At 33.1% G+C, this 12,846-nt stretch overlaps 1 pseudogene; it reads left to right on the plus strand.

Moving 5' to 3' along the window:
* The first annotated feature begins 1,145 nt into the window (after positions 1–1,145).
* The window catches only part of LOC147616494 (putative linoleate 9S-lipoxygenase 5), a 33,728-nt pseudogene continuing 22,027 nt past the window's right edge, over positions 1,146–12,846 (plus strand).

Below are 12,846 nucleotides of genomic sequence, written 5' to 3' on the forward strand. Positions count from 1 at the left end.
AATAGTGATATTTTTTTGCCCCCAATTGTAAGTGACTCCACGTCACTTAGATGAGAAGAAGTTTTTAGCATTCAAAAAAATGTTATTATGCTACCCAAGTCAAACCTTACAAAAACACATATGCAAGTGACAAGCTAGAGAAGCAAGAAACTTGCTAGGAAATAGAATTATATTTAAAGACTTGAGTCTTAAAGTAAAGATATCATGCCATGAGTGCTTGGCCCATAAATAATTATAATAGTTCAAAATAAAAGTGGACACAATAGTTGCTTTATGCTCATAAGAGAAGTAAAAGTGGACACAAGGGTTGATTTATGCTCATAAGAGTTCTTTAAACTTAATATACATTTGCCATTGTGCTTCTTCCTTTCCATATTAAGGCAGTAGTCATAAACATGATTTTTCTTGCATGACTAGGAATTGTTTGAGAAGTAAAAGTGAACAAAAGAGTTGCTTTATGCTCATAAGAGCTCTTTAAACTTAATATACATTTGCCACTATGCCATGTTGAGGTGGTAATCTTTAACATGATTTTTCTTGCATGTATACAATTTAGATTAATGTGGTCACCTTATAATGTCTAAGCTTGGATTTTATGACCACATAGTGTATGGTAGAAGCTCTTAAGATCTAATAAGACCATATATGAGGTCATGAAAGTTCCTAGATCAATGTGATCATCCTTTAATGTCTAAGATTAGCTTTTATGACCACATAGTGTATGATGGTAGAAGCTCTCAAGATCTCATAAGACCATACACGAGCTCATAATATTTCTTAAGATCTCATAATTAATGTAAGATCTCATAATTTATGTAAGAGCTAATATAATTTCAAATGCATGTTCTATATCCATTCGTGCTCTCCTTGTTTCAGCAACATGAGCCCTCATGTGCTTCCAGGTTGTCATCTCAGAGAGGGTGATCACAACAATGGCATCTAAAATAGGCTCGTCTCATTTTGGGTACCTCCATTTCTTGAGCTTTCCATGCTAAGGCGATATTGTCACACAAAGCACGATTTTCATACTGAGCATGGGCTTAGCTTTGAAGGGGCCAACCCGAGGCAATTGATGGATGCAAACATTCTAGTCAAAGATTGGCTATCAGTATTCTCCGGATTTAAATCCTCACCTCTATTCAAAAATGGTGACCTTGCATTATAAGGTGTACCACCGAGAGCCCATCAATCATGAGCTTTTGATTGCCTTTGCTCGTGGTTTTGTTTATGAGAATAGCACAACAGCCTCCTTTACTACTGTTGACATAGGAAAGTATAGGGTTGCATGGGCTGAGTTTGCAGAGTCTGTTGATGCAAATGTTAAATAGACTCCACATGAATGAAATATCACCAAGTGTTTTGATGGCCATGGTCACAAGTTGAATTTGTCATTTGATTTGAGTGGTTCAAACAATCAACATATTCATATTCTAGAATTCTAATCATATCAATGTAAGATTATCTATTAGGCTTATGATTTAAGGCCTAAGATGATTAATATTAAGATATTGTATGATCATACCTACAAAATTACCTCTTTTGATCTAATATTTCGGGATTGGAAGATTTCACACATAAGACTAGTTATATATAGAGCTCTTATGAGCTATCATACTTATAGCTTAATCTATCTTGTGAGCTATATGAATTATATAATATGAGCTATATTTAAATTTTAGAATATTTAATTACAACACTTTTTACTCGTTTATTTTGTTTTACACCTCCACTAACGTATATGGTGGTGTATCAATATCACTCTTAGCATAGGCTAGAGGTAAGACCATCATCGAATTCACTCATCTTCCATATAAACAACACACAAAAAAAGGACCCTTTGAGACCAAAGAACCAAATACAAAGACCATAAAGGTCTGAACATCTAGATATAATACAAGCTATTGTGCTCACCATCAACATCAAGAGACACATATATGTGATCCACAAAGCTTTACTTACAATTAAGAGAGAGCTTCAACTGTAGGAAACCGAAAGCTTCACATATAGGCACCGAGATGGATGATGCTTGAAGGGTCGTCGCGTGCACACATCCCTTCACGTGCGTGAGCTATAGCCATGATTAGCCATTGATGATGGCCCATCCAAACTCTTTGGCATCCCCATATCACCACTCACCCTCTTCTACACTACTTGCACCCATCAAAGCCCTTGTCTTCATCTCACCACAATGAAATCCATCTTTGAATTCAACAATAAAGTTCGTAGGTAAGGTCATATAGTAGGAGCTCTTATTGGCTCGAGCGAGACAACAAAGAGATTACTAGAGATGATTGTGATCTAAGACCTAAGATGACTTTAAGAATAAGGACCTAGATTAGCCCTAAGTGTTTATAAAATCTTGAGATGATCAAAGCTTAGGTCATGTGAGATGTTATTGGTTCGAGCGAGATAACAAAGATATTACGAGATTTTAGAAATTAATCTTTGAATTTTCACACTAAAAAATCTATAAGTTTAAAGAAGAATACTAAATGGTGAATGTATGAAAGAAACATATATAATATATATATATATATTATACACACACACACACATATATATATGTGTGATATACATATGTATATAATATATAATCTAGAATATATAATATACATAATATATAATCTATATTATATATTATATATATTATATATAATATATAATCTAGAATATATAATATATAATCTATATTATATGTTATATATTATATATAATATATAATCTAGAATATATAATATATAATCTATATTATATATTATATAGAATATAGAATATATAATCTATATTATATATATATAATATATATAATGTATAATATATAATATAGAATCTATATTATATATATATATAATATAATATATATAATATATTACCCGTTGCTAATTATTCCCGCCCGTTACACCTACCCCTACAGCTCTCTCTTAAATTTTCTGTGGAGAGCTTAGCGCCCTCATCTGCCCTTTGCCCTAGCTCCCATTTCGCCTCGACCATTTGCACCCTAGCTCTGCTGCTCCATTTCACCTCGACCATTTGCAGCTGCTCCATTTTGATCAGAATTTCACCTGCGTTAAACTTGTCGACCGCTAGCATAATATTCAGCTGCTCGCTCGCGCGCTCGTGCAGTTGCACGTGACGTCTGTGCCGCCTATAGCTAGCTGGGCAAAAGCACCTGTGGTTGGCCGCCCAATAACTAGCTCGTCAAGCAGCTGCAGCTGCAACGCCTGCAGGACACCAGCGTCGGCTCTTCGGGCTTCGCCGGTGAGCTAGACTTTGCGCCTGGTTTCTCCAACGACCCAGCGCCTCGAGCCGCCCTGCCCGTTGGGAGCTGGTCCTGCCTACATCAACTGCAACGCGGTGCCTAGCTACAGGTAAGTACATTAATTTTTTTAATTTAATTTTTATATATATATATATACATATACATATACATAAATATACATATATATATATATATATATATATATATATATATATGTATGTATATATACATATATAAATATATATACATATACATATACACATATATAAATATATATATACATATACACATATGTATATATATATGTATATATATATATATATACATATACATATATATATATATATATATAATATATATATATATATACACATTATACATATGTATATACATATACACATATGTATATATATGTATATATATATATATATATACATATACATATATATACATATACACATATGTATATATATATGTATATATATATATATATATATATATACATATACATATATATACATATATATATATATATATAATATATATATATACACATTATACATATGTAGATATATGTATATATATATATATGTATATGTATATATATATATATATGTATATATATTATATACATTATACATATGTATAATATGTATAACATGTATATATATATATATTATATATATACATGTTATAATGTATATATAATATGTATAGTTAGTGTTTTAATTAATATGTTTTGAATATTAATTAATATATATAATATTAAATTATATATATATATATACATATGTATATATATGTACATATATATATATACATATAGATACATATGTATATATATACATATAGATACATATGTATATATATATATATACATATGTATCTATATGTACATATATATATATACATATAGATACATATGTATATATATACATATACATATGTATCTATATGTACATATATATATGTACATATAGATACATATGTATATATATACATATAGATATATGTATATATATACATATGTATCTATATGTACATATATATATGTACATATAGATACATATGTATATGTATATATATACATATGTATCTATATGTACATATATATATATATATACATATAGATACATATGTATCTATATGTATATGTATCTATATGTATATATATATATATATATATATATATATATATATATATATATATATACATATGTATCTATATGTATATATATATATATATATGTATAATGTATAATGTATAATGTGTATATATATTATATATATACATATGTATACATATGTATACGTATGTATATATACATATATATATATATATATACATATATATACATATATGTATATATATATATATGTATATATATGTATGTATATGTATATATATGTATGTATATACTTACATATAATATGTTTATACTTTATACATATGTATATGTATATACATATATGTTTTGAATATATGTTTTTCACCCGTGTTGGTCTATTAATTCAAACACCATTGTGTGAGATTAGCTTATATCATTGTGTGGGATTAGCTTACACCATTGTGTAGTAGAGATGGAGAGAGAGAGAGAGAGAGAGAGAGAGAGAGAGATGTTACATGTTGTATTTTTATAATAATACTACATTTTTATTTCAGATGGCAACAATAGATAATAGTCTACGGAGATGTAAATGTAATTACAAGTGTAGGCATTCACATCTTGGTTATGAAGATGTGAGCAGAAGGACATATTATTTACATTGTCACCAAGACTTACGTGGAAATATACATCCATCGGTTTTGGTAAATGTGAGTGAGCTTAATTCTATGGAAAATAATAGGTTGATGCATGGAGAGCCATCCAACTCATCTATTGGACGAAGGAAAGTGTGGTGTAGATGTAGAACATATTGCCATGGTGGAAGAATGGTTGCTCCATCAACTTATGCAAGGCATATGCTAATTGATTGCGATTTGAAACTATTGCAACAAATCTTGGGTTGCAAACTTCAAGATTTGGCTCTTCAGAACTTAGAGAAGAAGACAATGGACCTTTGCATTGGATGATGCATGAAGATGATAATAATGTGTTTATTGATACACATGATGAACATTATCACCATGAGGAGGAGGAGGAGGAGGACATGGTTGACATGGAGTTGTCTTTGGTTGAAAAAATCGTACAGAGGGTGATTGAATTGCAAGCACTTTGGGATGAACATCAGGCTTCAGTGGAATTTCAAGATAGTATGCTTAGGATTCTATTTGGAGATATGGGTGGTTCTAGGAATAGAGCAGATAAAGATAAAATCAATACACCAAGCCTGAGTAAACTATTAGTGCAGTTGCCAGAAACATGGGATGGAGATCTAGATGGCATACGTGTTCCCACATGTTGGGAGCAGTTAAATACCATGTTTTCGACACTTGGTATGGTTCAAGCAAATCGATATAGAATATGCCAAGGATTAGACAATTCTATACATGATGCTAAGCTCTATCCACCAAGTAAAGAAGACAACTACATTGGCGACACTCTTGAATGTCAATGCAATAATAATGAAAGAGGTAAGAAAAAATTAAAGCGTGATTGCTTAACATGCAGTGAGAAGTGTTCAAAGTGTGCCAAGCTTAGAAAGGATATGTTATGTTTTGATTATGTTCCCATTGGTGAACAATTGAAGCTTCTTGCAAAAAGTAGATCTTTGTGTCATGAATTGTTAGAAATGTGGTGAAATAAAGAGAGATGGTTGGTATCTAATAGCTCTGATGATTCAAAAAGAATTTATGATTTTTGGGATGGTACAAAGTGTAATAGTGTTAAAGAGTTTTGGGATCCACAATCATATTTTGAGTTGCCCTTGATATGTGATAATGTCCATTGTAAACAAGCTTATCGAGCATGGCCTTCTTCACTAAAATCAGAAGAACTTCTAGAGGGTTGGAATGAAAGTGAGCAAATGTACAAGTTTATTTGCAAGGGTTGTCGAGCTCCAATACAAGGTCTCAAAAGACTTTGTAAGGTAAGACTTTTGTTATATGTATATTCTCAAGCGTTATATATATTAAAGTGTGTTATATACTACTACACCTTAATGTGTTACATACTACTACACCCTAATGTGTCTTCTTTTGAATGGACAGGGAGATCCACGTAATTTTGCTTTATTATTACATTGGGATGGCTTCCAAGCATCAAAGACGACCCTAAAAAATTGTGGTGTGGTTGAGATCAAAGTTCTCAATTGTGGGAAGAAATCTTTGATTGGAGTGATACCTGTGTTATTTATTCCATTTAGTTGCAAGAAAGTTGTTGGAAGCTCAAGCAAACTTTTCCATGTTTTTATGAAACCTTTGATGGATGAGTTGGAAAGTCTCTTCATACATGGAATTGACTTACACTTTAATTATCCTGTGTCATCTATCTTTGCAGATGACCACTTTTATAACCAAAGATTCCAAGCTCGTGCTATGCTAATGATGGTGACTGGAGACCATCCAGCTCAATGCAAGATTGGATCATGTAAAGAAGGTGGTCAAGCTTTCTGTCATAGAGACAAAGCAATAGCCACTTTGGACAGTGCAGGCTCGGGGCGATACTTGTATGATCAAAACAGGTATCAATTCAGATATGCTCCAATGAAAAGATCTACCAAAGAGATGTCCAAACATTTAATTCTTGCAGAGCGAGCAAGCACCCAAGCTCAATGTGAAGAGATACTAAAAGAGGCAGGTCTTTCAGGTAGATCAAGTTTGTGGAGACTTTATGATCTATATGGCTTTGACGTGTCTCTTGATTTGGTATATGATTGCATGCACATATTAGCATTGAACTTGTTTTCAAAGTATATCGGTTGTCTAATGAGAGAAGTGGACAATAAAGTGAGGAGAGAAATAGATGATGCAACTCACAAAATGACAAAAGTGACACCTTATTCGATGCGATATGGTTGATGGCCGAGGTTTCCTAGCAAGTATTTTGAGAGTTATAAGGCAGAAGAAAATCAAAAATTTGTGCAATGGTGTTTGCCATATATATTGTGTGAAGTCAAAGGTATCCCTAAGAAATTCTATGACTTGGGTCTCTTGCTCATAGATATTGCCCAAGCATTTTATAACTACACTCGTGATGGTCACAAGAAGAAATTGACATTATAAGAGTCATGCTCGCTTCTTGGAGAGTAAGGTCAGAGGAGCTCATCGGGCCAAATTCAGCCCCATTAGAGCATGTTGCAGGTATGATGAATAATCCTTTCACTTATTATTCTTTCATAAACATTCCTTTTACATTCATACCTATAGTAATGATGCTTTACTTTGTGATGTGTGGATATAGGCTCCGGAGAATTGTTGGATGATATTTTACGTCATGGTAGCCATGATGGATTTTGGTGTTTTATATATGAGCGTAAGGTCTCAATCTATGCAAACATCAAAACCAACAACAAGGACAATGAAATCTCTTATGCAAACTATCACCGAAGAAGATTGTTTACATGGGTATTTATGTATATTCAAAAAGATGTTGATAGACTTTTGCCTCACCAAAGAATGTTCAGAGAGTTTCATCAAGCTCTTTCTACTCCAGATGGATACTTAGTAGATAAACATGGTTATTATGAATGTCCTGAGTGGCATGCATTGGGTATTATGCATGTATCATCAATTGTAAAGGCCAAAGAATTATGGACCTTATCTACTATGAATGCCATACCAAGTGGATGTGAAAGAGCAATTCATGAAAAAGGTATTGTCATTGCAGGGAAGAAGCTAAAATACGGGGATGCAACCGTTGAAGAAAGAAGGTATGCTGAGCAATATTTAAACTAGGGGATTGAGAGAGTAACAGAATATAAGAAAGTCCTATTTAAGGGAGAGGTCTATAATATTGGGGATCAAGTTGTGGTGAAATGTGATGAAGATGTAACATTAGTGTCCATGGTGGGATATTGGAAAGCATGCATAACATCTCTTTTCTCATTTCAGTGTAATGGTGAGTTAAGGCTACTTTTTGGAGCCAACTACTACAGGCAATGTATTGTGGTTGAGGGAGGATTTGAAAGGTTAGATGTTGATTATACCACTGGCATGAGTGTGTTACAAAATGTGTATTTGCCATACACATGGGATTGCATAAGGCCTATTAGTTCTTTACTTCATAAGTTTATTCCCTTTCAACATGGCAAAAAAATCATTGCATATGAGATAAAAGACCTAGGTAAATTGAATATGCTTTAAAATTTTATATATTTTATTATCATGAATATAGGTGAGCCACATTTCAGAGGAGGATATGGAGACAATCTTATTTAAGTACATGAGAGTGCATACAATCCAAGACATGTACTTTTCTCTCAAGAGTACATATGTCAATCTAAAGAAGGAGAATATTAGTTTCAAAAACTACTCAAAGGATACAAAAAGGCCTGGGAGTGACATTATGATTCGTGACATTGTGCATTGGCTTATTGCCAATAAGAAAGTCAAATTCAATGCACAATCCACACCTATTAGTTAAGAAGATGTAAACATAATCCCATGACATTTAGATAATCTTGAAGTACTATTTATTTTGAACATGATGTACGTTGACTACTTTTGGCCCTCTTTTTAAATATGCAAGACTTTTTTGCTTAATCTTTGATAAATAAAGAGATTTTTATTTTATAATGCTTTATAAAACTACTTAATCTATTATGTTGTAAGTAGTATATTAGCATGATTCATAGAACTATCTAGAGGATAAGCTACTAAGCATTCTCTATATAGAGATACAATGGATTCACTATATAATTTCCTAGATATAAATAAGGATATCTAGGAAAAGTGAAAACTAGGAAAAATATAACAGTTTCCTAGATAGACTACCTAGCAAATACAATACATGGATTTCTCTACATAGATAAATTTACATATATAGGAAAATTTTTCCTATGTAAGCAAATTTTTCTATATAGAGAAAATCATCCTACATAGGAGATTTTTTCCTTTGTAGGAAAATTTTTTATATAGGAAATTTTTACTGTATAGATAAATTTTCCTATATAGAAAAATCCATGCATTGTATTTCCTAGTTAGCTATCTAGGAAAGTGTTTCATTTTCTCTAGTTTGCACTTTTCCTAGATATGCTTATTTATATCTAGGAAATTATATAGTGAATGGTTTTTTTTTTACTATATAGAGAATGAGCAAAAGTGCCTTGTGTCCTTTCAAAGACATCAATAGCAATTATTCTAGTAGAGGATTAACCCAACAAACACAAGATTTGACCAAACATTGAATGCTTAATCTCTATTTTACCAAAGTCACCCTGCAGATTTGATGGAGAGCTTGGATCTCACTGCAGACTTGATGAAATCAAAAATTGTCTTCACTAGCTTGTAGAGCACCCTCTTGAAAACCCACAGGGCCAAGAGGAATTAGAGCAATGTCTTCTGTGTAAGTGTAGATCTATAGTTCTCTTCAAAAAACTAGCGCTGGTGAATTTGCAAAAATTGGTAGCTCCAGGAAGCGGTTTGGTGAGTTGCATTGATGGGCTGGAGCTGATGGGCTGGAGCATAGGGCTTGTGGCTATGTGTGGTTAAAGGCTTGAAGGCTATTGTTAAGCCTGGAGGGAGATCAAGCCCCTCCACTAGCTGGGGGTACAGAAGCTCTTTGAAGAAAGAGGTAAAAAAACTTGATTATCTACTAATCCTAATTATCTAGATAATTAGCAAGATAATGGGCTCCTAAATTTGATGGATTCTAAGCTAGGCTCTGACACCATGTTAAATTTGTAGCAATGTGATGAGCTATGGTGGATCAAATGCTAGAATCAACATCATTAGAAAAGAGATTAGATGATGATTAAGACGTGATTTAGTGAGCAATTAACTGATAGCTAAATGTAGGCATGGATAATCAAAAACCAACAAATTCTCATTAGGCCAATGCCTCAATTTATAGAGTTTACATCCAAGCATCTAATCCCATTGATCTCTCCTTGATTCACTCCACCTCTTTTGCTTGATTCTCTCCACCTCTTCCCAGGATATCTCCACACCTCCTAAATCTTCTAATGCTACCCTTTATTCTCTCCAAGTAAATACTTATCACCTTTTCACGACTTCTCACTCATTTATAGATTCTCTTTTATAGCATCTTGCTAAGGGCTTGTTCCCGCACACACCCTATTCACTTGTATATTTCAACATTGTACTCTTTACCCCAGCCATTCAATGTAATGGCTACCAAGTCATCATCATCCCTAGAAGCACCAATAGATGCTAGTGCATTAGCGCATTCTTTGATCTCTTGCACATAATCATTTACACTTCTATTGCTTCACATTACGCCATGAATCTTCTGCTTCAATTGCATCTTCTTTGGTGTTGTACTCGTATCATACAACTTTACCAAAGTATTCCATGCATCCTTGGGATTTTGTGTGTCCTGTATATGGCATAACATGTTTGTAACACATATCGAGAAAAAGTAATGCAACACTTTGAAGACTCTCTCTGTCCAATTTCGATGTGCTGTAAGCTGGGCAGGTGTTGCATTCATTTGGGAAACCCTTGGATCTGCCTCATCGCCTATCACCAAGTTCCATAGGCCTTTGCCTTTGAGAAAATTTATTATACGTTACTTCCAAATGTGGAAGTTGTGCCTGTCAAGCTTCTTACCAACAATTTTATCAGGATTGTCTCTCATTTTGTTTACCATGATGTTCACTGAGGATTTCCAATAATCAACTGAGACATGCACATACACACATAAACCTCGGCATCAATGTTGTCCACATAGCCTAAAATTTTTATGTGGCAAGATAACTTCTTGGACTTTAAAACACTATTCGCAAATGTTTAAAACAACATGGTGCCACTCACAAATTCTGAGAAATGCATCCAAAATAGTGCTCCACTTTGCAGAAACCTTTAATTTGCTTGTATTATCCATACAAGATGATCCACATAGCATTTGAGCTCAACTATATGCAAACAGTCCACTTTGCCTTGTTGTGATGGGTTTTTTCGAGCCTTCCAATCTTCCAAAACATTGGAAAATGATCAAATCAAGTGTGGATGATATGCATTAACATCCATACATCCTCCATGTAGCATATAAACATCATTCGAGGTCATTTCATGCCAAACACATGCCAATTGTTGTATTCTGTTTTGATAAAAACCTATAAACAAAAATTAACAATCATTAATCCCATTCTAATCACTTCAAATGAGATCCAAATTCAAGGCCTAGGCATTCATTATCTCCATATGATGTTGCTCCACCTCCGTGTAAGATTAATTAATTCAATTTTGTGAGTAGTGAGTGAGTAATTGACAAATCGTGTGAGAGCCTTTAAAAAGATCAATGGACTCCATCCATCCATTTCATATTCAAGGAGAAAAGTTCAAAAAAGGCATAAGAAGTGTGGAAAGAGTCGAAACTTTGAATGTTAGAGAAGAAAACATTTTTCTCAACACGTCAAAATAAGAAAAACTTCTTACCATGGGAGGTTTCTGTGTCAGAAAAAAATCATCCTTTCGTGTAATTTTCACGGATCAAATTGAGAAAAATTAGTTATAATTTTACCTAACCTTGAATTAAAAGATTCAAATTTTTTGAAGTTTTAGTCATAAAACAAAAAAATCTATGCATTTCTTCAATAAAAATTGGTTGGCCTTGAAGGTCATCCTTTTTTTCACTAGTTAGAGAAAAAGTTTATATTTGAAACTAGGATGTTTTTCTTTCTAGAGTCTACGCTTCTAAGTGTGTGAAACAATGTCCGAAAATAACCCAGGTTTAGTGTAGTTTCCACCTGCATATTTTGAAAAATACCTTCAAATTTAAAACTTGAGCGTACAAATACCTTCAGATTTTGAAAAGTTATAGAACAAAAACCTTCGGATTTCAAAAATTTCCTTTATAAATAATTTCGTAATTTTTAGATAAAAGTTTTCTACTTTTAAGGAAAATGCTTTTAAAATTTCAATCACTGACTTCAAGTCAAGTCAAGCCAAGCCAAAATTCCAAATGTTTTTATCTTAGGGTCACCATTCATGGAAAAATTGCTCAAAAAAGGTGGTGTTTCATCCCATGAAAAAGGTCGTGTTTCATCCCATGAAACACGACAGTATTTTAAAAGACAACATGAAACTCGATAATAATTTAAAAGCCACGTTATTCAAGCGCGGTGGACTGCAATATATATTAAACCCTTCTTGCAAGCTAGAGATGCCTTGATTCAATCATTGTACAACCCTTCTTGCAAGGTAGAGAGATGCCTTGATTCAATCGAATGCACGAGCACATAAAACAAAAGTTAGTAGTTACTCAAGCCTTGAAATATAATTAACTACTCAAATCTTAATTCAAGCTTTTCCAGAGCACAGTAAGCGATTTTAATTTTTGCCCACCTTTTTGAATCTAAGTCGAGTGACCAATTATTTTAATTTGTGTCAATTGAAGGTGTCGTCTGTCTGGATGACAAATATTGCGTGACGATATTAAGTTCACGTGTAGGCTCAAGTGAAAAATCCATGCAGGTCCGGTGAGGATCATGTCGCAATGCGCACGAGATAGCATTTATGAGCA

The sequence above is a fragment of the Cibotium barometz genome, chromosome 38, assembly GCF_041138505.1.
Source record: "Cibotium barometz isolate CiBa-2024 chromosome 38, ASM4113850v1, whole genome shotgun sequence".
NCBI classification, from domain to species: domain Eukaryota; kingdom Viridiplantae; phylum Streptophyta; class Polypodiopsida; order Cyatheales; family Cibotiaceae; genus Cibotium; species Cibotium barometz.